This window comes from Astyanax mexicanus, chromosome 16 (assembly GCF_023375975.1).
Source record: "Astyanax mexicanus isolate ESR-SI-001 chromosome 16, AstMex3_surface, whole genome shotgun sequence".
Taxonomy (NCBI): domain Eukaryota; kingdom Metazoa; phylum Chordata; class Actinopteri; order Characiformes; family Acestrorhamphidae; genus Astyanax; species Astyanax mexicanus.
Genome location: NC_064423.1, coordinates 18432324 through 18459072, shown reverse-complemented (window position 1 = coordinate 18459072; position 26749 = coordinate 18432324). Strand labels below are relative to the sequence as shown.

Genomic DNA, 26749 nt, shown 5'->3' with positions numbered 1-26749 from the left:
TTTATTTTTAGTGTCACGATCAACTTAATATGAAACACACCAGCCAGAAAGTCGCTGCGCCAGTCGCTCAGTAAATCAACTAAAATCAGCTAAAATAAACACAATAACGACTCCATCAAATTCACTTTTAGAGAGACGACTGACAGTAGACTGTGTAAATGTATCTGATTCAAGTTTAGGAAACCAGCCAAGCTACATCTGGTTACGGAGCACCCTGATTACACCAACAGAACAAAAGAATTCTTCAAATGCACGAGGAACGAGGAGAGCAATCTTCAGAGAAACTCAATACTGAGACTGGAGACTATTTGTAGCTCAGCGGTTTGATATAAAAGCTAAAAGCCACACATTACAGGAGAACAGCTTGTGCCAGCATCAAATCAATAGAGCGAAGTATAAAAAAATACAAAAAAAAATCCTCTGATCAAATGACAAAAAACTTAAATCTAACAAATATTTTCTTCTTTTGTAAACTTCCGAACACAATTTAGATTTATTCGCTGAATTTAATGTAGTTTCAAAGATAAGACTCCACAAACACTAAGCCACGTAAATAGAGGAAGAGGTATATTGCGCTGTAATGCTGTAATTAAGGGTGTTATGATGCCGAAACCCCTCAGAGACGCTCTGGAGTAAAGAGTGTGTTTAGTCCTCAGAGCTTACAGCACAACAGCACATTAGCTAAAACCATAACTTTAATACCTCATCAAATTAGTCACAATTCCCAGCCGTTAAACACATTTAACCAACTTTTAAAAGCCTAAAGTCAGAATAAGGCCTTCTATTAAATTCACGGATGATGTGCTGCTCATGATGACAACCAGTAATCAAGCTAAGCTTCCAGTAAAAAGAGGACGGCGCTCAGAAAAAAACGAGTGCAACTTAGTTCAAGACATTTCAGCGTTTACGGTGCGATTGGTTTGCTTCAGCGAAAGAGAATTAGGAAAAATAATAGGTACAATTTTGTTTAGCGAGTCACTTGATTCACATGTGAAAGTAAAAAATATAGATACAGGGAAAAAGCACATATTCCAGCGTGCAATTTTTAAACGTTCTAATATTTATTAACAATGATTAACAAAAATTAGGAGCCATCACTACAGTTCAGTGCTTCTTACAATAAATAAATATAAATAAATTATAATAATTATAATAGTAAAAATAAAAGTAGTATTTGCAATAGCTTTAAAATATTCACACAGAAAAATGGAAATTAACTGGAATTATCATATAACAATCTACTCCAGCAGATAATTAATAACAACCTTACATTTGTTCCTAAGCCCCCCACACACATACACAGGGAATATTATTTTCTTACAACATTTCTCCAAGCTGTGCACTTATCCATGCTAATAATGCCAAAGCTAACTTAACCTGTGCCAGATCGACTCGAGCCCAGATTCTCCTGGAAGCCTCGGGCAGTATGGCATTATCAGGCTGCATGCTTGCAGTGGCACTTTCACACAACAGAACGGCCACTGGCACGGGATCTGCTCCATGTTCCTTAGCCACCTGCACCACCAGCTAACCGGCCCCATTTTAATGCTCCATTTCATCCAAGCAGAAACATGGAGCGGACCACTGCCACTGCTATTGTATTTCTCCAACCTGCTACCGCCTCGATTCATGTGCATGAGGAAATAAAGATAAAACGCTGGCTTTCAGGAGGCAAACACGTTTAAAAGAGTATTAGAATCTCAATGAAAATTCGGCAACTGAAATTATTTGGCTGAAAATGTCCATAAAAACGGGCTTTTGGTGAAAAGACTGCGGGCTGGGATGTGTAAAATATAAATATTTTTATTTTTTGACAAAAATACATGTATGCAAATAAAAAGCTGTACTAAAGTTTAGTTTTTTAAATATTTGTTTCATACAAGTGTTATGTCTCTTGCATGGTTTTGACTTTCTTTAAAATAATGGATGAAAAAAAAACAATAGTCAGCATTTTTAATAGCACTAATCAGTGCTGTTTGTTACTACTTTGGCTACAAACAAAAAAACTAACATAAAATAATAACATAAATGAAAGTATTTTTTCAGTTGTTATGCAGTAATAATTTGTTTTTTTTTTTATCATAATTGAACATTGCTTATAAATGTGCCCATCCCTATATGGTCGCGTCATAACTGATAAACAAACAAGTTTGGTATTCTGTATTTGACCTTTGGACAATTGCTTCATGTTATGTAGGAAAAAAAAATATTATTAAAAAATATAAATACAAATCGTAATCATACATCGCCTTTATATGTGCCCAGCCCTATATAGTAGTGCCATAATTGATATAAAAAATAAAAATAAAAAAAACATGTTCAGTATTCTGTATTTGGTCTTTGGCCAAATGTTTTGTGTTCTCAGTTTTGGTTAAAATGTTCATTTTTAGTGCATCTCTAACAAGAGATCGTTCAGAAAAAAATTAAACACATAGGGTTGGGCAACATTTTGTTAAAAACACAAACAAACAAAAAACATTGTTCATATATATTAGTGATTCTCGTTTTTGTGTCATCAAATGTGCAAACTATTGTTTTTTTTTTTTTGCATTTATTTTTGAGGTGGCCAAAACATTGCAAGCACAATCTAACCTGTATGAAATCAATATAAAAACTAAATTTAATACATTTTATATAGATATTTTAATTTTAAGAATAATAAGCAGCTTTTATACTGGAAAAAAGTACAAAACAACCTCATTATATTTCAGCTAAAGAAGTTAAAGTGCAAATCACAGCCATAAAAACAAGTCTATAGAGCTCACTCTCTCTCCTTCACTATTGATTATCCCATTCTGGAAATCAAATCACATTAAAAAAGTAATTGAATCAATCTCCCAGCACATCTGCAGCCATACATAGCAAACATACCTCGACTTTTGATGACCATTCCACTGGTAGACTGGATAATATAAGACAATTCAGCTTTCAGAACTTTTCAGAACATTTGTGTGAACATTTACTCTTACAGTAGGTGCGAGTAGGTGCAGGTGTACTGACACTTTAGGTCTGAAATCTTTCATCTAAACACACACACACACACACACACATGCCGTTAGCGTACCGTTAGCATGCTGCTAGTTCTCAGCCCCAGCAGAACCTATTTAGTACACTGATTAATTGCATATGTGCACAACCTTTACCCCTCACCGCTTGTAGCGTTTATAAAGCGACGGATACGTGTACACATCATTTGTAACGTGCGATCTCATTCGCCCTCGCGTCTTCGCCTTCGTTTATTCACAGCGTTTGTTCTACAAAACTTCCCTTCTAAATCCCATTCAAAGGACATTCTTTGCATCACGCACTCTTTCATCTCCAGCAGCCTGTTCAAATTCCACGCGAGGCTTTTTCCTGCTTTCTCTGGGCCTGAGTGAATCAGCTCGCAAGAATTAGGTCACTCTGCTGCCTAATCGAAAACTCCCTACAGTCAGAGGAGAGAGTTAAAAGAAAGCCACAAACATACCAGCCATGATTGTAGCACAGATTAATGATAATGATAAAGGGATGATGCCAGTCACAAATACACACACATACAAACATGCACAAAAATATAAAAACACACACACATACAGAGGGATGCATGCACACAAACAAAGACTCCCATCGAGTGACAGGCCCCCTTTGCCAAATTCTGTTTGTGTGCAACTTGCTCTCGCCGGGTTTTCTCCACCCGCTGAAGATGAAAGTGGAGGAGGCTGAAACGTGAGCTCCTCATTCCCCATGCTGCAGCCTCCCATGGGCCCCCCCCACCAAAAAAAAAAAAAAACGTCAATACACTTCTCCCAACCAGATCTAACAGAGGACGAGCTGCTCACACACATATACACACACACACACAAACACACAACAGAACACATGCACATACATATATACATATAATATAAGTTACGTTATGGTATTGTGATTAGAGAATTAAATAATAAATAAATAAATAAATAAATAAATGACAATGCTCAAGAATGCTGCAGAGAAATGATATTTTAGCTCACAGTAACTGTTTGTTAAAGTACGAGTTTACACAAGTATCAGAGAAGGAATCACAGGAATCACAGTAGCTATCTGGTAATGCTGAGAGATCGAAGCAGAACCTTGCTCTCAAAACAAGGTGGGTGGGATTTAACATGACTATAATTTAATTTCATTGGTGGATAAAGAGAATCATTATCTTTATATACATCTTTGGAATTCAGTTTTTGAATCAGTTTATCTGATTTTGCTATTTCTATGTATATGTTGGAGTAAAATTATTTGCAGAAAATGAGAAATTACTGAAATAACAAAAAAAAAAGAGCTTTCAGATCTCAAATAATGCAAAGAAAACATTCATAAAGTTTTGTTCTCCTCCACCAGTCTTTCACACTGCTTTTGATGGCTTGTGATCATCCATCTTTTCAATTTGGTAAAATCAACCAGCGCTGCACACACTAGTGTGTATGATAGACCCTCATACAGCCCAACCTATTTTCCTTTGTTTGCTGGTAACAATCAGGCGATATTGGCCGAGTTGGTATTTTAATTTAACGTTGGCAAAAATATTACCAATAATTAGTCTGTCGAGATTTGAAAATATATACAAATTGTGCCTGAACAGATTGTACACTCTTCAGATTAAAGATGCTACAATGGGCTATTTTGAAAATCACTTTTGGTTACAAAAATAACCTTTTTTTAAAGAGATGCAAATGTTAATCTACAATGTAGAAAATAAATTAATTGAAAAGAAAAAAAAAACATTCAATGAGAAGGTGTGTCCAAACTTTTGACTGGTACTGTATGTATCAGTCATTTGTATGTACATTTTAATATCCATGTCTTCATGTTAGATCATAAACTTCTGGTGGAATCTGGGGAAAAAACATGTTTTTTTTATTTATCACAATATATTTTTACAATATATTTATTTATCACAAAATTTATAAAATATTGCAATGTATTTTTTCCAACATCATGCAGCTGTGACTGCGCAGGCAAATTGACAGACTACTTTTTAAAAATTGTAAACTGGTAACAGCTACTGGTGCCCTCCTTTAAATGAGTGCCAACTAATCATAACCTCTTCTTCCAACACTGCAAAACAATTACACAATTAACCCCAAACCCAAATATAACTACACTGTATTTACAAGTGACAGAAACTTTCTGCTTGTTTTAATGAGCTACAAGTCCCGAATAATTACTATCAAATCACACCACGCTTTGGTCACGGCCAGCGCTGACTGCGGCCTCTAAGTGTTAACGGAATGTGTGTGTAACTCAAAGCACGGCGAGGCTGGCTGCTCCGCCGCCGCTGAGGTAATGAGGCCGCCTAATGAGACGTGGGGTGTCTGCCTGACCGTCTGTCGTAACCCCTACTCCGTCCTTCATCTCTCCGTCAGCGCGGCGCTCCGTTTCTCCTCCAGCCCGGCCGCGAGTTGGCCGAGCTCGGGTCCCTGGGCGCACCCCAGCAGCCTCGGGACGCCCGGCTGGAGCTCCCCTCACCAAAGCCCCATCTGCCTGCCGGGGGCCCGCAAACTCCCACCGCTCTTGTAACTGGCGGATCCTCAAGTGCCTGGTGACACAGTGCCTCCTGCCATCTGCCCTGCCCCTCCACACACTGGCTGTCCAACACCTTCACACACTCGCACTGTTGTGTGTGTGTTGAGTGTGTGTACATGTGTGCAAGTGGAAGAATTACAGCTCCAACCTGACAGCTGTTTTAGTTGCTAAAGGGACGCCCTTGCTCTGCTAGCTGAGCTGTTGTTGGATCTAAACCTACACTGCTCTACTCTAAACGTGCAAACAATCAAACATAAAGGTTCTTAGAGTCTTTAGAAGAAGTAACGCCATTTAAAAACCACTTATTAAGGATATACCATGTTACTGACCTCTACTTAATACATTCCTTCCATAGAAGCCATACCCGATTTTTAACTAACTAGGATTGCATCAAATATTTGGCAACCAAAAGTGCTCAGAAAACCTTAGGAAAAGTTTAGGATAATGTATTCCTAACACTGATAATTTTGCACAGTGTTTCTTCTAGGATTACTTTCAGCAACAACTCCCCTTTTTATTGGAATCCAAGACACAAAACAAAGCCAAAAAGACAAAAAAGCCAAAGACAGGAGGGCTCCCTATAGCTACAGTGCAGGGTCAGGACTAAGCTCAAACACAGACTTTGGTCTGTCACCAACTATCAGCAGATAATCCAGCTCTGAAAAAAAAAATTGATCATCAATTTGCAGCATTGCAGCTAAAACGCAGTTTTAACACAGCTGTTAGCAATCATAGCCAGAAGTCTCTATTTTCCTCCATTACTCTTGGGTTTGAAATTCCAATTTGATGACATTTCAATAAAATCTGAAGCAGCGGTAGGTCACCACCTCAAAATATAAGTAGCAAAAACACTGCTACTTATATTGTGCTATTGTGTTGTCTGGTGGGATGGAAAAAATGTTCAGTGTTCAATAAATATTTTTATTTAGCAGTTTTGCAATTGGTTTTTCTTTAATAGTGAAAAATGGCAAAAATTAAAACTTTGTTCGGTATTCAGCCATCATGGTTTGAATTTGAACAGAAAATTTCAGTAAAAAGGAACTTGCTTCAATAACACACATGATTTAATGTGGGAAACTGTATTACCTGCATGTTTTAGGCTTCCTGAAACATTCCCTTCCTTAACATGAGGGTGTAGGGGAAAAGAAAAAAAAAAAAAAGCACTGCAGTTCTGACCCCAACAGCCACATTATTTACAAGGTACCACAGGGCTAGAGGTCTAGAGGGGTCCTGAAAAGTGCAGGGCTTCCTTTTGTGTGCTTGACAATTAATTATCCTGCTGCTAATGATGAAGCCTCACCTGCTGGGAGAGGACTTTTGGCACTGCGGTTGAGGCCGGGGGGCTAGGAAAGAGGTCAGGCTCCAAACTGCAGTCATGGCAACAGGTCTGGCCCTCAAAACACAAAAAAGCATGTCCCCCTTCGCCTCTGAACCGCACCGTGGGCCCAGTGCCAGGTCTAGGAGCAGCCTACGAGTAAGCGCGCACCCGACTGTGCAACTGCTGACCTGCGCGGCGGCTTACCCCTGCATGGCGTGTTTTATTTCGCTGAAGGTTTCGTTCGCCATTAAGGCATGCGTACTATATATTAGAGCCTAGACCTGATGACAGACTGCTCGATTCCAGTAAGGAGAAAAGCGTTTAATTGCCGCAGACGCAGGGAGGGAGGGGGGGATCGGAGAGGGGGCACGGTGTAGCATGCTAGCTCCGGTCGCGGAGTTGAATTTACACCCTGTCTTGCCCCGCGGCCGCACCTCTTAGCGAGGCACTATTTCGCCACGGCCTCAGGTTTCATAAAACCTGTCCCTGTGAAAGCGGATGCTAAATTGCTGGAAATTACACGCATGTTGGATCTGGATGATTCCGAGGCTAAGGGTATACGAGGGACGGCTAAGACTTAGCGTCTGCGAGCGAAAGGGGAAAAATAGGAGGCATTAACCACAGCCAGGTTTTCCCAATTACTGCACTCCGTCAAAGACGCTGTTGTGCGCCAACAAAGTGCGAGCAGCCTGAATGATTTACACTTTTCCCTGTCACTTTATATCACCTCACAATTAGGCCTTCTCTGAGCACATGGTTAAGGCCTATACATGTATGAGTATATGTAAGCCCCCTGCCTACCCCACCCTCTCCTCATTTTTACTTTTCTCATTGGACTCATTCTCTTCTTTGTCCAAATTCATGCTCATAAGAGCAGCTGCAAAAGCTCCACTGCAGCTCATTTCATTTTTTTCAGTGACTGGGCTGACAGTATGAATCGAGCTCAATACTGATGCTAATGACATGCTGAAATAAACCTCTGTTCTTTTCTGAATAAAAAGAGGAAAAAAAAGAAAGTTGTAGCGTTGGCCTCTGTATCATAAGGCAACACTGACACCGAGACTGTTTTTAACAACCTGTGCAAAACAGCACCCAAAAAAATACTGTAAGACAAAGAAAAAAAGGGTTCTAATTTAGATTTCTTTCTTTTTTCATTATTCTAATCTACTCTACTCAGTGTGCCTCTTTCCATTCACAAAGTATATACACAATACAGGCCTAGGGCTGTACGATAATGCAAACATTAATATTACAATATATTTCCTAATTTTAGTTGATCTATGATACAATTACAATATTATTATCATTAAAGGAGAACATTATGAAATGGATTTGGGGTTTAGGTAAACATGATAACGGGCATGAACTTTCCAAAATACAGCACTTTTTTCATTGGTAGAATTCTGAGAGAATTGACATTTAAAACGAGGCATTAAGAATTGCAAAATGAATGCAAAATGAAAATGCATGAATTCTAGAATTGTGTTTCTTGCATGTTTATTTACAGCGGCTTGCTAAAGTATTCATACCCCTTAAACTTTTACATTTTGTCTCCTTAACACCAAACATTTTTTTCTCAAGATTTTATTGAGTGATAGACCAAAACAAACCAGCATTGTGATTGTAAAGTACAATTATAATTGTAAAGTAAAACATACCTTGTTTTCAACATTTAATAAAAAATATATGAAAAGTGTGACGCGCAAAACTATTCAGCCATTATTACTCTGAAACGCATAAATAAAATCCAGTGCAATCAATTGCCTTTACTTAATTAGCTAGAGTCTAGCTGTGAGTAATTTAGTCTCAGTATAAATACACCTGTTCGGTGAAGGCCTCAGTGATTTGTTAGAAAACACAAACAAACAAACAAACAAACAAACAAACAAACAAACAAACAAACAGCATCATGAAGACCAAGGAACTCCTGATCATGAAGGTGTGGAGAAGTTTAAAGCAGGGTTAGGTTATAAGTTGCAGTTTGCCACAAGCAATGTAGGGCTCACAGCAGACGTGTTGAAGAAGGTGCTGTGACCAGATGAAGCTAAATACAGGGAAATATTGGAAGGAATTTTTGTAAAATAGATTTAAGCTTGTGGTGGTAAAGTGACAAAAAAAAAAAAAAAAAAGTTCGAGGGTATGAATACTTTTGCAAGCCATTGTACATAAGAATTAACACAACCAAAAAAGTAGGCAATTAAATTTCCAACAAGTTTCCTTTACTTGTGGCGCAGACTAAGATGCTGACACCATGGTTCGAGCAATCCATGCTGCATTGACCATGTTCCCCCTGGGTGGGTAATATGGCACCCCGCCAACACATCATGACAGATGGCACAGGCATCTGTTGGCTGATATATTGAAGCTGGAGATCCATCACCTTCCTCAGAGCCCATTGGCTGCCTAGTGATGTTACACTGGCATCACAGAAAAGTGATGTTTTTTGTACAAGTGACTGGGAAAACCCTAGAAAGCTGATTATTAGGTACAAATTAACTAAAATATAATTCCTCGACTTTTACTTTTCTTTATCTTGTATCAACACTCAGAAAATATAGGCTTTTTTAGGATCTGATGACGAAAGTGATCAATTTCCACGAAGAAGGGGTGCAGGCTGTAAGAAGAAAGCTGAGCTTAGCATTTTCAGCTTTTGGTTTTTACATGTAATTATGAACATGGCAGTTCAAGTGAACTGTAGAGATCAAGATGATATACAGAAGATAAAAAAAACTCAGGGAGTGATGCTTGTATGCTTGTGATACATGCAGATCAAAACCCCCAAATGACTGAGCATAAACCAGCAAAAACATTTAGCTATAAAAACACACTGACCCCAATGAGGTGGGGTTGTGATCATCCAACATCCTGGCCTCACTAGCACTGATCTTGTCATTGAATAAAAACAAATCCTTACAGATGTGCTCTGAAATCTAGTAGAAAGACTTTCCTGAAAAGTAGAGATAGTCTAATCTAATCTTACCAAAGGTAGAATGAACCAATGAATCCAAGAAAGGTATAATTATTGTACATCCTCCATTGCTTACCAGTGATTTAATAATGTTTTTGCAAGTTGAGCCATTAAGATCATGCACTGGACTTTTTTTTTTTTACACTGTAACTTACCATGTATGAAGGTGGCATCGATGCCTATCTACAGACCTCTACCTAACAATGCTTGGCAGTGTTTGCCACACAGATCTTGAGTCTCATTAAAGCCAGCATTTCTGCAAAGTAAAATTAGTGGCCCCATAGTGCAATTACAGGCTTCTGCTTAATGATGTTTTGTGTTGGTCTTCCACAGAGGCAGTAGGAGATATGTGACTGAGAGACTCCTCGTTAAGTAAACGAGGAACTCAATTAGAGCAGTCAGAGAGCGAGTCCCAGCATCCCGAACCCAAGAGGACCCGTGACCCCGTTTTCGGCTTCGGGCCATCCGGGCCTCCGCAGGTCCCGTCTGTCAACAGCAGCTCTCTGAGCCGGACGACGGCTGACTTATCACCGCAGCGCATTAGCGCTTGGATGGCCACCTCCATTCCAATGATTCCCAGACATCTGCCAGAGGGGAGGCGGGCACCGGGGGAGCCTTTCGCTGCTGTTTAACCCGCCGCGGGCCGTGTCCAATCGATTGCATGCTGCTGGCCCCAACGCCTCCTTCTCTCTCACACAGAGGCGGGGTTGTGGAGGGGGGAGTTTATCAGGAGGACAAACGTCTTTCAGCGACCCAATGCGCAGCAGGCACGGCCCCGCCTCGACCCCCACCACCCGCGATCTTAAAGCTTTGGCCCATCTTCACTTTCAGGGTTTCTTTCTTTTCCTCAGGCAACCATCCTCCTCCTCCTCTTCCACTTGCGCCATCACCGCCACCGCCACCACTACCACCTCCATTTGTTTGCATAAATAAATGAGCGGCCAACAAGCGCAACGATCCAGTACCGATTCTGTTGTATTTTTCATCTTCGCTTGTGAATAGCAAGGCAGGTTCAACCAGGGTGGGGGAACCCGTAAAAACAACAAGAGGAAAAGAAGAAACAAAAGATCCAAAGCCTAAAGACCGATGATGGCCGAGTTTAAAGGCTTTAACCGTGTGCTGACACTCGCGAGAGATATGTTCCTATTGGTTTCTCAGCCCACATACGGCCAGCATCTGTCAATTCTGAAGCGGGGAGAATCGATCCACCAAAAAGAAAAGGAACACATTAACGAAATGTCACTTGGGCCTGATTAAGGTGCATTCCACCCCCGGACGCTGACATATGTTTGACAAAGGAAAACGATTTTGCAAAACTTCGCCTTCTTTGTGGGAGTCTGAGGAACTTTGGCAAGAGAAAAGCAAACCCAAGCAAAGTCGAGCAAAACCATCTCCCATTATTACTCATGACATTTCATTTCTTAAAAAGCTTCCACATGGTCCTTCTTCACCGCTGACACAAGCTCTTGGCCTGAATGTTTCGCCAGCCGTCAAAGCAAAGAGTTCAATCCGAGACAAATACAAACTTCAGATGTTCCCCCTCCTCTGCGAGTACAGTGGAATGGGGGGCTCGGGGCGGTGAAGCCAGGGTGAGACATCCCAAGGTCGTTGGAAATTTTAACCACTCAACATGTGTGAGAGCGTTTCAACTTTTACCTCCTTGGAAACGGGGTGAAGAGGAGAAGCATTTCACTATTTCGTCTGCGCCAGTAAATTGTTCCAAAAAAAAAAAAAAAAGGAAAAAAAAAGAAAGAAAGAAAAGCATACATCACAGTGGAGGTGCTTTTAATAATAATAAAAAAAACAGAAAAATCGAGAAAAAGCGCTGTAGAAAAAATACTCTTACAGTCGGCCACGAAGTAAAGCGACAGAGGAGTGTAGAGGCTCGCCAGCTTTCAGAAGCGTGATCAAAAGAGACACTCAGTAAAGGCTTGTCCATCATTGAGCCTCAGTGGGTTGTAAAAGTCATGGGTCAATGACATTGATTTGTAGCACTTCAGAGGCTGAAATTCAATTCCTGTAACACCTCAACAGCTTATGACATTCAAGAAGGTATTTAACACAAACCCAAACAATGGAGCCACGCTTTTCATTTTGGCCGGTTAAAGCGGTACAGCAAAAAACTGTAACAGCAAAACCTAATAAATTTATATCCCCCTGTCTGTGACAGGCCTAACAGAGAAGAGTGATAAAGCTGCCTGCTACAGACATGCTCCACTTTTCTCTCTTTTTTGAAGCTCTGCTTGGGTTTCACTAATGTTTTTATATGTGCGATGGATAATGGGCTAATCTTCAAATAGGCTCGGATCGTTTTACGGATGGACTGGAGGATTTTCCACTGTCTTAGTGAACTCCATTTGGAGCCTGGGCTCAGGTTTTGCTTTCTCATACAGTCACTCATTGGGAATGCATGAGCATCACATCATGAAATCCATGCTGCTTGCTGATGGCATCCCAGGATGCTCAATCCTTCCTTATTCAAACAGGTAGATTCACTATTCCCTCATCTATTCGCAAGCACTCTGCCAGAGCTCTTCAGAAAAATCAATAAAGTATGAAGGGCGATGTAGCAGTTTTGCGGCATATCTAAAATAAATCGGGCTTTTTTTTTATAAAACTAAAAACATCTTACTTGAGAACATTTCAATATTTTAATTCACCATTTCTATTATTACTCGTCACCATATTAATTACTATCTCAGTAAACCTGTGCAAAGCAATGGATTGTGTGTTGTTACGCTGACAAACATTTATACATTACTGAAAAATGGTAATAACAGAGGATTTCTTTATTGTCTCTAATTATTGTAAGGTTCCTCCGAAGCATTCTTTTTTTATTAGATTTCCATCTGAATTTTTTGCAAATGTTATGCTTAAATATAAAATTTGGATGCAGAAAAAAAGTTTATTATCTACTACAGTTAGATAACATATGCTACAATGTTTATGCTACAAAGTGGCACTAAAGAAAGCAAAATAAAGAGCTTTGCTTTTAGCAGAATCATCATTGCAGGCATTTCCAATATTTTTTATGGCTGTGTTTGCTTTTCAGAGATGGCAAACAACATGAGCTGTGAGCTCACTTAATGAGAGTGCCACCTGACAATTTCCACCAAAGATCTGGGAGTACAAACCCACCAGACAGTTGTGGAAGATAAAGATGAGAGTCATTTCAGACTGTTGAAAGCAACCGCTCAAAAGCTTTGAGTCATAATCAGACTGTCTAATCACTGGCCATGCAAGGCAACTGATAAAAAAAAAAAATCACCAAATTGTTGTAACTGTAACAGTTTATTAGATGTATTATATGATGTATTAAATACATCAGTTTATATGATGTTTTTGCAATAAGAACGAAAGGATATTTTGTACTAGCTCCAGCATGGACACTTTTGGATTTATATACCATCGTTTACTTGGGCTTTAGAGACAATCTGGCCTAGCTGGGATGTTGTTTACGTAAAATAATTTTTTTAAAACAAAAACACAAAAATATGGATGCATCATCTGTAGTCTAATTAATAGCATTTATTGTGCTATTGGGTGCAACTTTATAAGAAGTGTCTTTAATAACTGTAGTAACATCTTAACAATACAAGCAATAACATTGTAATTACTGGTGAAGAGCATATTGTTGCAGATTGATTACAGTTGTACAGGTTATGTAATTACGCATAAATATCTGTTTCAGTTAGACACGATCTGAATAATTAGAGATCTAATTACGTACCAGAGTTGCTGGATAAACAGTATTTACACAACGGCTGCACGTCATGGTGGTTTAGTGGTTAGCACATTCACCTCCCAGTGCCGGGGTCTTGGGTTCAAGTCCCTATCTGGGAGGAGTTTCCATCCTCTGGCAACTCTGGGGTTTCCTTCCACAGTGCAAATATATGGTGATTAGCTAAATTACTCTAAATTGCAAAAAAAAAAAAAAAAAAAAAAAAAAACGCTAAATTATCCTGGTGTGTGGGTGTTAAGTATGTATATGACTGTATATGACAGCCCCTAAGCGCTTTATGCAGTCCTCAGGGTAGACGGTTGTTTCCGGTTGAGAGTACGCTGTGCGTGATTGGCTGCTGCTTCTCACCGGTGTGAGATTCTCAACTTTAGCGTGTCATAGTGTGTGTGAATTACATGTGAAAATTACACACACTATGACACATTAAAGTACACTCACTGTAATGCACACAAATCAAAATTGACATTAACCAGTAGCTACAATGTTCTTACATGGATTCATGTGTAACTACAAGGTTATTAGAGGCACTTATAATAAGGTGAGACTAGGGTTGCAACGGTATGAGATTTTCACGGTATGATAACCGTCTCGGAAAATACCGCGGTATCACGGTTATCACGGTATCACAGTTTGTTACATATATTATTAAACTGACCCTTAAAGAAATTGCAACAAAGTTTTTTGTTCAATTAACTATTTATTGTAGAAACTACACCATCAGGTGAAGGAAACCATGTTTTTCCACTACTCTTAAGGGCATTAAGAGTGTATATATATATATAAAAAAAGTTGGTATATAACCAGATACTGCAGAAAGAGGGGATTTATTTCTGACATGATCCTCACAATAGAGATTTCTATTTTAAGGCTTTCACACCTTAAAACCTTCAACATATGAAAAACAGGCACGTCAGAATTTGAAAATTAACGCATGTAAATGAATGGCGTCTTTCACATCCAGTCCGGCCAGGACCTTTACACGGACACGTGAATCCATCGTAGCACGCACTTCACGCCTGTACCTGCGTGCCCAAATTTCGGATAACTCAGCGCTTTTGCGGGCGCTTACCGCATGGGTTGTGCACGACTACAAAGAAGTTTTATTTAGGTTATTTAGGTAAAATTATAAACTGAACACATACTTTGCGCTGCACAGCGGGGTGGTGTTCTCGGAGATGGGAGAACAGGTTTGATGTATTTCCTCCTTTAGCTGTGACTACGGCCACATTGATTACAAGCTTGTTGATTACAAGATTACAAGTCTGTTTTCAGGCTGTTTGAATGAGCGAAATATGATCAGAATTATGTTAATTAACACCAACATAGAAGCATAGAACTATTATTTAATAAAAATGATTTTTAAGAACAGCTAAACACAGTGCGGAGAAGTTCACGTGCGAGAGAGAGAGACACACAGAGAGAGAGAGATTTGCGTGTTCTGATGTGAGCTACTCACAGGTAAAGGTTCTCTTTTATCTCCTCGTGCTCATTTTAGTCCAATTCATAATTCTGCAGTTTCTCAGTGTTTTCTGTCGTATTTTGCGGCTAGCGCGAGCGCTTACAACTAACACCGCGGACCGCGAGGTGCAGCCGCGCTGCCGCTGTTATGCCGAATCCGACTCCCTGCTCAATCCGACTCCCGCTTCGCGGACAGAATCGGCACAACACCTCCCGCTGTAGAACTGCGGGAGTGAAAACAGCGCTTATAAATAAGTTAGTTAAGTTTCACTTTCAGTTTTCGTTATTTGGTTCGTTTTCATTAACAATAATAATTGGTTACTTAGCATTAACATTGTGATTATCACACCAGAGCTTTATTTAAAAATAAAATATATAATTAAAAAACAGATGCCTACATCTCAGACTATTTTCTGGAGCCCAACCCGACCCGGCCCGAGGAATGTGGTGGGAAATCTCTGCCCGAACGGACCGAGAGAATCTAAGCTCTAGTCTGATGCACTTTCTGCCATTCTCACCGCTGTGTGCTGAGTAGCTGAAGCGGCGCAGAGTTGCGCATGCGCGGGTGACTTTCTCCGCTGGCTTGAGTTTTACCGGTAATAAGCAAACACACACGGTATGATAACCGTGCATTTTAATACCACGGTATACCGTGAAACCGGTTACCGCTGCAACCCTAGGTGAGACCCATTATTGCATTGAAATGTCATAAACTGTAATTATTACAAGGCTACACTTTTAGAACCACACTGTTCTGTCTGTTTTAGGCATTTATCTAATACTGCACCACTGTATAACTCTAGAATTGTCAACAGTGCACTGGGGTAAGATCTTCCACAGCTCTTTATAAGTCTATCAGTATTCCCACCGTGAATCCGGTTGCTCCTCTGTGTAAAGATCATATCAGTTAGTTACACAGGCCAGACCAGCTTTGAGAAAAGAGCATGGCTGGTGTTTGACCAGTATGAGCTCCTCTTCAGGAGTGGCGTGCTTATCACGAGTCGTCAGTATCTTCACAGTCAGGGTGCGGCGATGGCAGCGAGTCAGCGAGGGAGGGTGGAACCTGTTCCCAGGCCTGTCTGCGGCCAGTGTTTATGAGGGATCTTCGCAGAGGGGAGTCATTAAAGCAGAAAAAGAGGTCTGAACGTGAAAATAAGAACATGTATTTGTTCCAGACATCCATGAGTAACTCTATCTCATCTGGGCCCCGCCGATTCCTGCATTCTTCCAAACACATGCCAGGAGTGTTGTTATAATTTAAGCTTAGAGATGGAACTATTTAACAGCTTCTGGCTGTAGTAATGATGGTAATGATAGTAACATAGGCAGGTTATTTAGTCCCGTAATTCTCTAAGCAATGGTGATCTAGGTATTTTTCATCCAATAAAAAAAGTATTTAAAATTCTTTTTAAATTCAAAATCACAAAAATGCAGATTGGATGTAAGGTAGACGTGGGCAATAGGGCAAAATTTTATTGTGATAAATTCTCTTATCGATTTCATGCTTTGTTAAGCATATGAGATATCACTGATTATAAGACGCTGACCCAACTGTACATTTCATTACAAAGAGAATAATTAGTCCTAATTAACTGGATGATGTGCAGCAAAAACTGAAAAAATTGAGAAAAATACATGTTTCAATATTTTTACGATATTGGCCAGCTTTATTTTAGCATAGGGGTGTGCCATGTCATATCATACACAAACATATTGTTATAATTTTTTTTAAACAATTTAAAAAACGTAAACAATTTTTTTTTCTTGAAAGCAGTTTCTGTAAAATAAGACTTTAAAGGTCATTTTTGTTTAATTGTTTATTTTTACAGTTTATATAAATTTACGCGAATTATTCTGCACTTTAGTATTGTAGGCATATATATATATATATATAGTTTTTTTTACGCAACATTTTTACATCATCATCATCACAGAGTTGGTAATTTACTACTGTTTGTAAAATAGGCCAAAATTCTGAGATTTTTTTTAAAATTCTATTTAAAGTTTAAAACACGTTCTACATAAAACTAACATTTATTTCGGTATGATTGCATTAATGTATCAGTGGTATAAAATATGATCTTAAAATGACAACAGTTTGTTTATTTCAGATATTTCTAGGACATACAACAAATTCCAACAGACAATACAAGTATTCTAATATAAATGCAGAAAAATGACTTCATCTGAAGTTCTTTTTGGGAAAATTATGCTAATTTTAGAGATATGTTGTTTTTTATCCAACAGTGTCTCTAATGAAACCAGGCAAACTATTAAGACTCTACCCACTGCTACCCACATGCATTTGCTTGTTAATCTTTTGTATTTGATACAATAAAAACATTAATTTGGTGGTGTACCACAGTTTTAGAACCAGTGCCATAGAGGGTTGAATATAAATGATCAAAATTCAGATCTATTAAAGACCAACCAGGAAGCGACTTCTGAATGCCTACCTTTTGCTTCGCCTCAGTGTGACCGTGTGTGTGTGTGTGTGTGTAGTGGTCAGGTTACCTCTGAAGTGTCCTGAACTACAACAATACTTGATGGGGGTGGTGGGTGGAGGGGGTGAGGGGGGTTTGGGGAGAAACCCTTCCAAACAGCAGGCGTAGGGGATTTGTTCTGCTTGGGCGCACCCCTGCTTTATTCACATAACCCCTGAGGTGGCGGCCTGTCAGCACTGGATATGGAAGGAAAATCAAAGAGGCTGGACAACAATAAAACTTCCCTGTGAGAAAGCCAAGGATTTTCCCATGCACTGTTTGTATGCATGTAGTCAGATCTGGAGATTTCTCAAAAAAAAAAAAAAAAAAAAGCTATAAAAGCTATAAAGGTTAGGTTAGCAATGATCAAATTAACAAAAAAGAAAGAAGCCAAACACAGACCAGAATAACAGAAGTTTGGTGCTGCTTACGTACGATATAAACACTCTGCGGTTTCAATCTAAAACAAATCTCCTCCAGATAAACACGGTGTACTTTTTCATGTTCCAGGCACTGGACATGTTTAACCAACCTACTCCGCACACAAGTCTACAAACACTCAAACACAACGGCTCTGGACTGATCAAACCGGACCACACAAAAAAAATCATCTCCAAATCAAACACATCCCACGATATGGAAAATAAAATAAAAAAAATTAAATAAAACAAGAACACCCACATGCAAATGCCTGTATGTATTTGTGGCTAATTGCTCAACACACACTGGACTACGGTTTTGTACTGGTTTGTATACGTCTACGTTCATATGCATTCAATCATGTATTAATACATCAATAACATTTTTCTGGCAGATTTTTCTTTGGGGTATATATTTCAGCACATATTCTATTATACGTTTGACACACTCAAATTGATACTGAAGCATAAAACCATAATTCACACAAAGATTTTTATTAACTCCCAGAGCGCTCTCTAAAGTCATGAACCACTTTCCTTATTCTTTAAATAATTCTTCTTTTGTGCAATGAAAACTATTATTTAAGAAATGGTCACATTTCCCAAATGGAAAGACTTTTTTTCTTTTTTTTTTTCCTCTTTTCTTTTTTTCTTTTTTGGAATGACTAATGATTAACACTTCATTCCTCATTAATCAGTTATTTTATTCCCCAGAATATATATATATATATATATATATATATATATATATATATATATATATATATATATAAATATACTGCAAGGAAAAGGGGGCACAAAATGGAAATCCAAATGAACTGTTTTCCCCACACACACATGCACACACACACACGCACATGCACACACACACACACGCACCAAAACCTCCAAAATCATCAAAAGCAACCTAAATCATCCAGTCAATTCCTGGAGGCAGATCCCTCACCAACCCCAAAAGAAAAAAAAAGAAAAATTGGTGCACGCTTCTGGTCGGGTGGCACAGCATGGACCAATAGGCAAGCAGACAAGGTTTCACCAGGACCAATCAGACGCGACTTCGTGGCGCGTGTATCTAGGTATCCAATGCGGCAGCACTTGGCCACGCTGTGGTCTTGATCGCACCAAACAAGTGAGTGCACTTATCACTGGCCTGCCACTGCTGGGATTACAGACCACAGGCTGCTGGGAGCACAGCCCCAGCCATGTTAATCCAATCATTCATTAAAATTTCATGCAAATCCCGCAGACAAATGCACCCACGGCCAGTGATTGGGACGATTAAGCCACCGGCGGGGAGAAGCTCCAGTGTTGCTGGAGGAAACCCTTGGGACAGGATGAAAGGTGATCTGTGACTGGGGTTGAGGAAAGCAAAAAATAAATAAATAAATAAATAAATAAAGAGTAGTCCTCAAAAAATATGACCATCTTTAACACAAAAAACTTCAAAAGCTGCCTTAAAGTTATTAGTTAAATCCAACTAGACTTGCTATTTACTTCAACTCTGAAGTCGGATTTGTCTTTGGGCTTCTCTCTGCAAGTTGATTTGAGTATATAATGCATGTTGTTTTAACTTGCACTATGCAAGTTCACTATACAGATAATATCTTAACATGAAATCATGACTTCATTTTTAAACACTGTATTACTGTATACTGTATTTTCGGGAGGGGGACAGTAATATTAGTGCAATAACTTGTTTGCACCTGGCAGACTAGATCCTTTTTACTGTATTATTATATCTTAGAGTAGTTTTGGTGCTTTTTGAACTAAAATATTGTAATGTGATGAGGTACTGAGTTTTACTAAGAAGTTGTAATGGAGAAAATAAACGCTAGTGTAGCTCCATATTCCACCTTCAACAGATTGAAAAGAGGAAACGTGCAGTCAGCTGTGTGTTTTTGAGTGTGCATGACCATGCGCGTGTATGAGGAAGAGAGAAAAAGATATGAAGATAATCTACTTTTCAAAATCAACAGTAAGTTTGTTGCTGTGTTCTAACGCTACATTAAAGTGCTATAATGCACCACTAGGTCCTGTCAATTTTGTCACATACTTTAAAAAAAGTGTTAAAATATAAAATAAAAAAATCACTGTGTACATAAAAGAGCATTTGAATTTTGTCAAAATATGGTAAATTATGATTATTTTGATTTTTAAAGTGGGGTTTTGGCCCTTGTGTACTGTTCCTATCGATATCGGAATGATATCATATCATCCGAAATTTTAAAATATATTTAGCCCTAGATTTTTGCAATATTGTCCAACCCTAACTTGTAGGCTAATTAACATTTTATTATACAAACTCTTAGTTTGTAAAAAAAAAAATAAAAAAATAAATCCATATCTAAGATTAAGTTAGAATCCAGCCTTGAACAAAAAACAAAATCTGCCAGTTAAACCAACATAAGCAACAAACTCATGCCCCAGTTGAGGGATAGCTGTAGTTTAAAACTGGCAAATCTTAAAAGCGTTCCCCTGGACGAGTGCTAATGTATCCTGAATGCTACTTCAAGGCTTTAAGGCCACACTTGAACAGGAGCAGCATAGTCTGCTTTTTCCATTAACAGAAAAAAGTCAGTCATCTGTTTCTATGATTTAATGTTCAGTTTAATGCCAATCGTTCATTCGTAATGCTGCGAGATACATCATATTTTTATGGTTTAACGTTACCAAGCTGAATATTACTGAAATACATCAATAGCAGTAAAATTCTGTTAACAGAAGAAAGGTCAGCGAATACGAAAAAGAAATGAAAAGAGCTTGAAAAAAAAAAAAAAAGACTCCAGTGTATCAGCCTTGACATTATGCTTAAAGCATGCACGCAGCCTTGAAACTAAAGCAGTGTCTCAGGTATCCCCTCTTCTTTCCCCAACCTGCTATTTTGTAGCTGTCGACATGATTTTTCAAAGAGAGGATTTGCGACAAAACCAGCTAAATGGGCCCCAAGACAGCCGATGAATCTGCAGTTGCTGGTTAAACAATTAGCTAAGCCCGGCCTGAACTCTGCAGAGGCGCAGGGAGACGTTGTGGGGGGTGGGGTGGGGTGGAAAGCTCTCCAACAGCTGGGCACCTCTAAATGAAAAGCTATGAATGCCCTTCAGCAGGCCTGAGCGTACTGAGCGGAGTGGAATGAGCGTACGAGTGTGTGTGTGTGTGTGTGTGCGAGCGCATGTGTCGTGGGACTGAATTTGGCATTGGAAACATGGGAATGGACAGAAGCATCTGTTGAGTGCTGACGGTTCCAGATGAGTGCCCGCACAGCTTAGCAACCGGACCAGTGGCCCCTGAGATGACCACATGGCCGCCGGCTCGGGTACCCGGTCCCTCCGTTCCCAGTTCCCATCTCTGGGTGGCAGATAGTGTCCCCCAGAGCTGGACCGGTGAAGAATGACCGGTGGAAAGCAACAAAGCTTGGAAAGAGAATAGAGGAGGGTCAGTCGGGTGGGAAAGGTCAAAGCTATCAAGCCTTCAAGTGTGGATCTTGCAAGCTGCCTTCGCCTAGAACTGCCTTAAAGGATTGGCCAGGATTTGTGTAGAACGCCCACCCTCCCCAAAACAAATTTCTCTAAAAGCCATAATGACTATAATGTTATATCAAAATGTTAATGTTGAAAAATTGGGATGCACTAGGCTCCCTGTTTCAGTCGCATACTTGACTACATATGTCTGCTATCTACTTGCTGAAGTATGTAGGTGTGATGGATCGCCTATAAAACCAATAGGGTTTAGGTCAGAATGGTATGTGTTTCTACTTCTCATCAAACCACAATCAAATTCACTCTATCCGGATAGATAGATTTATCTGCATTTTTTTAAGAAAACAAGCTGAGAATAATTAGTAACAAACAGGCTATTTCTAAAATGCAAGCAGTACCAGCGATTTAATGCACTGCCAACATGAACAAAAGGTAGCAGGTTCGAATCCCATTCATGCAGCTTTGCCAGTCAACTGCCGGCACCCAGAGAAAGCACAATTGGCCTTGCTCTCTCTGGGTGGGTAGATGCCCCTCTCTTTCCAATCATTAGGGTGGCTGGGGTGGTGCAGATCGACACGAGGCGTCAGTGAGAGGAGGTATTGAAACAAAGTCGCTGCGCTTTTCTCTGAGCACGCTGGCTACTCTGCAATGATGCATCATCAACAGCGAGTAAAAAAGGGGTGATTGACTTTACATGTGTCGGAGGAGGCATGTGTTCGTCTGCACCCTTCTTCTGTTGAAAGGGGTGGGACAATTGGCCAGTTAAATTGGGAGAAAATGGGAAAAAAATAGATAAATAAATAAATAAAAGTTGTCTGATTTCAGATTTATAAAATATTTGTACTTCATTCTTCATTACTTGACCTCTGATAAGTAGTCTACCAAAAAGGCTGAGATGACATTTATTGCTGTACTGTCTGTTACGGAAATTGATGCCAATAATTGATTTTACCATAAACTGTACATTACCAAGTAAATTATTACCTCATTTCTGAGGCACGGGATCAAAGGTCATCATTTCCTAAGATTTAGTAACATCATAACTGTCAAGCAAAACCTTGCATCTTCAAAACGTCTACTTTACAGGGAAAGGAAAAGAGAGAGAGAGTTTCCAGATTAACTGCATGCATTAACAATAATTTTGACAGCTCTAGTACTTATATAATATAAAAGAAAATTGCTTTAAACGTATTCACACAATGTACATATTTTCAACCTAGCCATTGTTCTTATGTTGCTTTAACTTTTTTGCATTTTTGTATGGACCAATAGTAATGCTTGAAAAAATACTTGGACTAAAGTAATTTATTTTACATTGACTTTTATTAAAAGTTGTGTATGAGCCAATACTTTTATCTTTAAAGTATTTTTACAAAATTTTGTAGCACTTATTGCATTCAGTGACAAGATCAGCATTAGTGAAATCAATAGTGATAACTGATAATTTTACTTTATATTACTGTATTAGACTGTTCGGATATAATGTCAATTACACTGAACTGAACTATCCCGGCCCCACTGTACCTGTGCTACACCCTCTAAAGGTGAGTAACCTGCACAGAGTCACTGAGGCGAAGCAGGGGCCCACACTACAGCAGACCACCCCTGATGGGCTCTTCCTTCACGGGCTGTCCCTGGCCTGAACCCAGGGAAGATCCCCCTTGGTGAAAAATGAAAAGGTCAGAGAGACGTGAGCTATGGAGCCAGTGTGAAAGATGGCTTCAGGCTTCCATTCATCAGAAGACTACCTCACTGAGTGAGGCTGACGACAGACTCCAGCACCTCCCTGAACTCTCCAGTCACAGAGGGGAAATGGAAGACATTTGCTTTTTCCAGGCAAACACAATGCATGCTGTTTTTTTAACGAAACTTTAAGTGGGATTAATGGTCACTTAAAAAAAGCTGCAGTGTTTCAGACATATTACACTAATAAATCTGGTGCATGTTGTTTCTGGTTGTGCTTCTTTATCAGGTCTGTGTTGAGCAATTCTTACCCAATGACTGCCAAAAAATAAAAAAGCTGTACGAAGTATTAATGAAACTTGAAGAGTTTCAAATAAACTAATTCACGACTTATTATAATTCATATAGCTATATAACTATAGCGTGCAATTTAAAAGTGACCAGAGCTACATATTCTATGTAAGATTTTTATATATTTATATAGTCTACATAAATACTACACTAGGTTACATAAAAGTAATGAGTCAACAGCACCCACGTACATTTAAAACTTTAAACTGGGGCTGGTAGGTTAATCGAAGCCATTTGTTTTAATGAGATTTTGAAAATGGAACAATAGAGAGAATCTCAGTAAATAGACATTTGTTTCTGTCAGAAACCTGTAAAGAACTCATGTGGCAGTGATCTTCAAAGTTCACGCTTTTCCTTTACTAAAATACAAGGAGGTTATGTTTGCATAGTGTTTAATATAAAAAAAAGAATGTAAGATTGAAGAGGGCTGCTTACTATTCGCAAAAAAAATTAAATAAAAACTATAAAGGAAACAAAAGCTTGTGAACGACTTTAAATGGTGCTGTTTACAAATAAAAACCTGTTACGTAAGAACTAAAAATCCTATTCAAGAGAATCATTCATATATTTGAAGATGAATAAGACCCAGCTCTCCTTTAAACTTTATACATATTTAAAAATGTAATACAGGTATACATTTTTGTTGTCAGCTTTTCTAACATTTGGTCGCAAATATAGTATCAGTCAACAATTTGGAGACACCTTTTCATTCAATGCTTTGCTTTATTTCTTTATTTAATGTATATTCTACATTGTGTATTAATATTAAAGACATAGAAAAAAGTGTTTGTCTTCCACAAACCCCTGACCTAAAAGTAGCTATAAACTATTGTTCAGCACCTCCAGAAACCCCAGAAAATACCAGGAGGAGTGTGCAAATCTGTCCTGAAAGCTACATGTGTTAAACATAAGTAAAACATATTCTCTGTGTTCCTGTAAAGCTTTAATGTCTTTAATATCAAATTTATAATGTAAAAATCCTAAAGAAAAAAAGAAGACAAGAAGAAAGAGAAAACACATTAGAAAAGGTGTGTCCAAACTTTTACAAGCCCCGCCTACCACGGGGAAACTTGTATCCTTTCCACTCAGTCTGCGTTTAGCTGAATTGTTAATGAACAGTCGGTGCTGGAAACAAATATCAGATTTTCATTTGTAGCAGAGATGGGACGACGGCTTGTGTGCAAAAATTAATAATCTTGCCTAAATACTTTAAAACAAAGTTGTGTCGCGCTCTCCCCTGCTGGAAACGTAATACTAAACTAATCTTCTGAGCTTGAGATTATGAAAGTGCTCTGCACTGCCAATACTGATTTATCCCATTTAGCCTAAAACAGAGGAGCGAATATCCCGTCAGTTTATGAGGAGTGGGACAGAAAACCTATTCTGGGACGAGCTGAACTAGATCAGTACTAATTGAATCATGAGAATCGTGAGATATCGCTGCAGAGAGTGGCTCTTACTGAAGTTTTATTAACAGAACTACTTGTGCGTTTAACAGTGAGGGGACAGAGGCAGCTGATTAAAGTAAACCGACGCGGCGAGGGTGAAAGCGAGGCTGAAAACCGCGGCGCTGCAGGGTGACGCTGCACAATCACGACAGTTACTTTCCAACAGATGCTTTAACATAAATTCTCTAATATACCTGAATGAGGAGAGCCATTTGAATGGAAAGTACCTAATCCTGCCACATCCAGTAGAAAATATCACTTCAGCTGTAATTACTGCCTATTCCGCGCTCCCGAGTGATACTGAGGTGAATTGCGTATGACGAGAGCAAAGTAGTCCCAATCAGAGAGTAATGTGATAGTGCAGGAAAAGTCATTCGTCTTCATTTCACGGCATAAAAGGAAAAGCAACGAGGGGAGAGGAAAGGTAAATGAAAAAAATGCCTATAAACAAAAGGGGAAGATTACACAGGGCCTGGCAAATCTGCTGAGCTCTGTTTAGTGTAACGTTATGCTACCAGTTCATTCGTTCTTGAGTCACAAATAAAAAAAATATATATAAAAATACCCCATCTTAAGCTTCTGACTTTAATACATATCTGCAGATATACAAACCTGCAAAAAAAGAATTCCATGTCGTGTTAAAAAGGTGTTCCTTGACTACAGTAACTATAAAAATACATATTCTGTAGTGGAACTGAGCGCACTAGAATAAAATCCTGTATTGTCATGAAAATACAATGACAAAACGTGGAAAATAAGACTTTTAACTTGAAACGACAGACACAGGAAGACGCACATAAGCACTTCATAACATTAAGCCCTGTAGACTATTCCTTTTCATTGCACAACACTTCTTTAAGCATTTTAACAATAAATTAAAGCCATAGAGGACACTACAGATACAAGCTACAACAGATCAAACAAACCTGAGTGAAAATTACAAGAAAAGCAGCGAAATGCTAAAGCTCGGCTATCTCAATTGGTGTTACTACCCAATCCTGTACAGCTCCTCTTTTTTAGCTTGAGAACAGGCCCTTTGTGAAGAGGTAGTAAACTACTGTATTTTAAGGACTACAAGGTGCAACATATTATAAGGTGCACTATTAATAAATGTCCATTTTTAGTCTATTTATTTTTATACATAAGGTGCACCGGATTATAAGGCATATTTTAAGTGACACTAGCAAGGAACAATGGTGTCGCTATGTTTCCCTTCTAATTCTGCAGGTCTCGCTTGGGTTGTAAATAAATAAAACAGTAAAAAGCCAAAAGAGCTAGCACTGAGGTTAGCAGCTAATGCTAATACTGCTCCAGCCTTGGTGCTGGAGAAACTTCACTGAAACTCCTTTATAAAGCTGCATTTCAGCAAGCGGCTTTACTGCTCCTTACAACCTGACTGGTAAAATTTATACATAAGGCGCACCAGTCGCACTGTTGATTTTTGAAAAAATGATAGGATTTTAAGTGTGCCTTATGGTGCGAAAATTACAGTAAGTAAACTATTAATAATAAATAAAAAATGTAATTGAATTTTATGTTAATTGTATGTGGTTAGGGCAGAAAAATAAATTGAATCTGGTATCGTTTATTGTCTCTCCCTACTGGCAGTATACAGTATAACGCCAAAAAGATGATAACATCTAAAAAAAATGTCAATATTCTTATAAAAGTTAAGCTATGCTATGTTGATTTCTTGAGAGGCATAAAGCTGTGTGGGCTCATTAAATTTTTCACAAGCCCACCATGAAAGAAAAAAATCAGTTTCATTGTATCCCCAAAACATAGGATCGTAACTAAGCATATGAACCACATCTGTGCTTTTTTTTTCTCTCCGACCAAAGCCACATACCTTCTATGCAGACATC

General features: G+C 38.9%; 1 protein-coding gene across 1 annotated transcript in view; it reads right to left on the bottom strand.

Annotated features, from left to right (window-relative positions):
• The window catches only part of LOC103036428 (ephrin-A2), a 147177-nt gene that overhangs the window by 51964 nt on the left and 68464 nt on the right, over positions 1 to 26749 (bottom strand). The window lies entirely within an intron of this gene.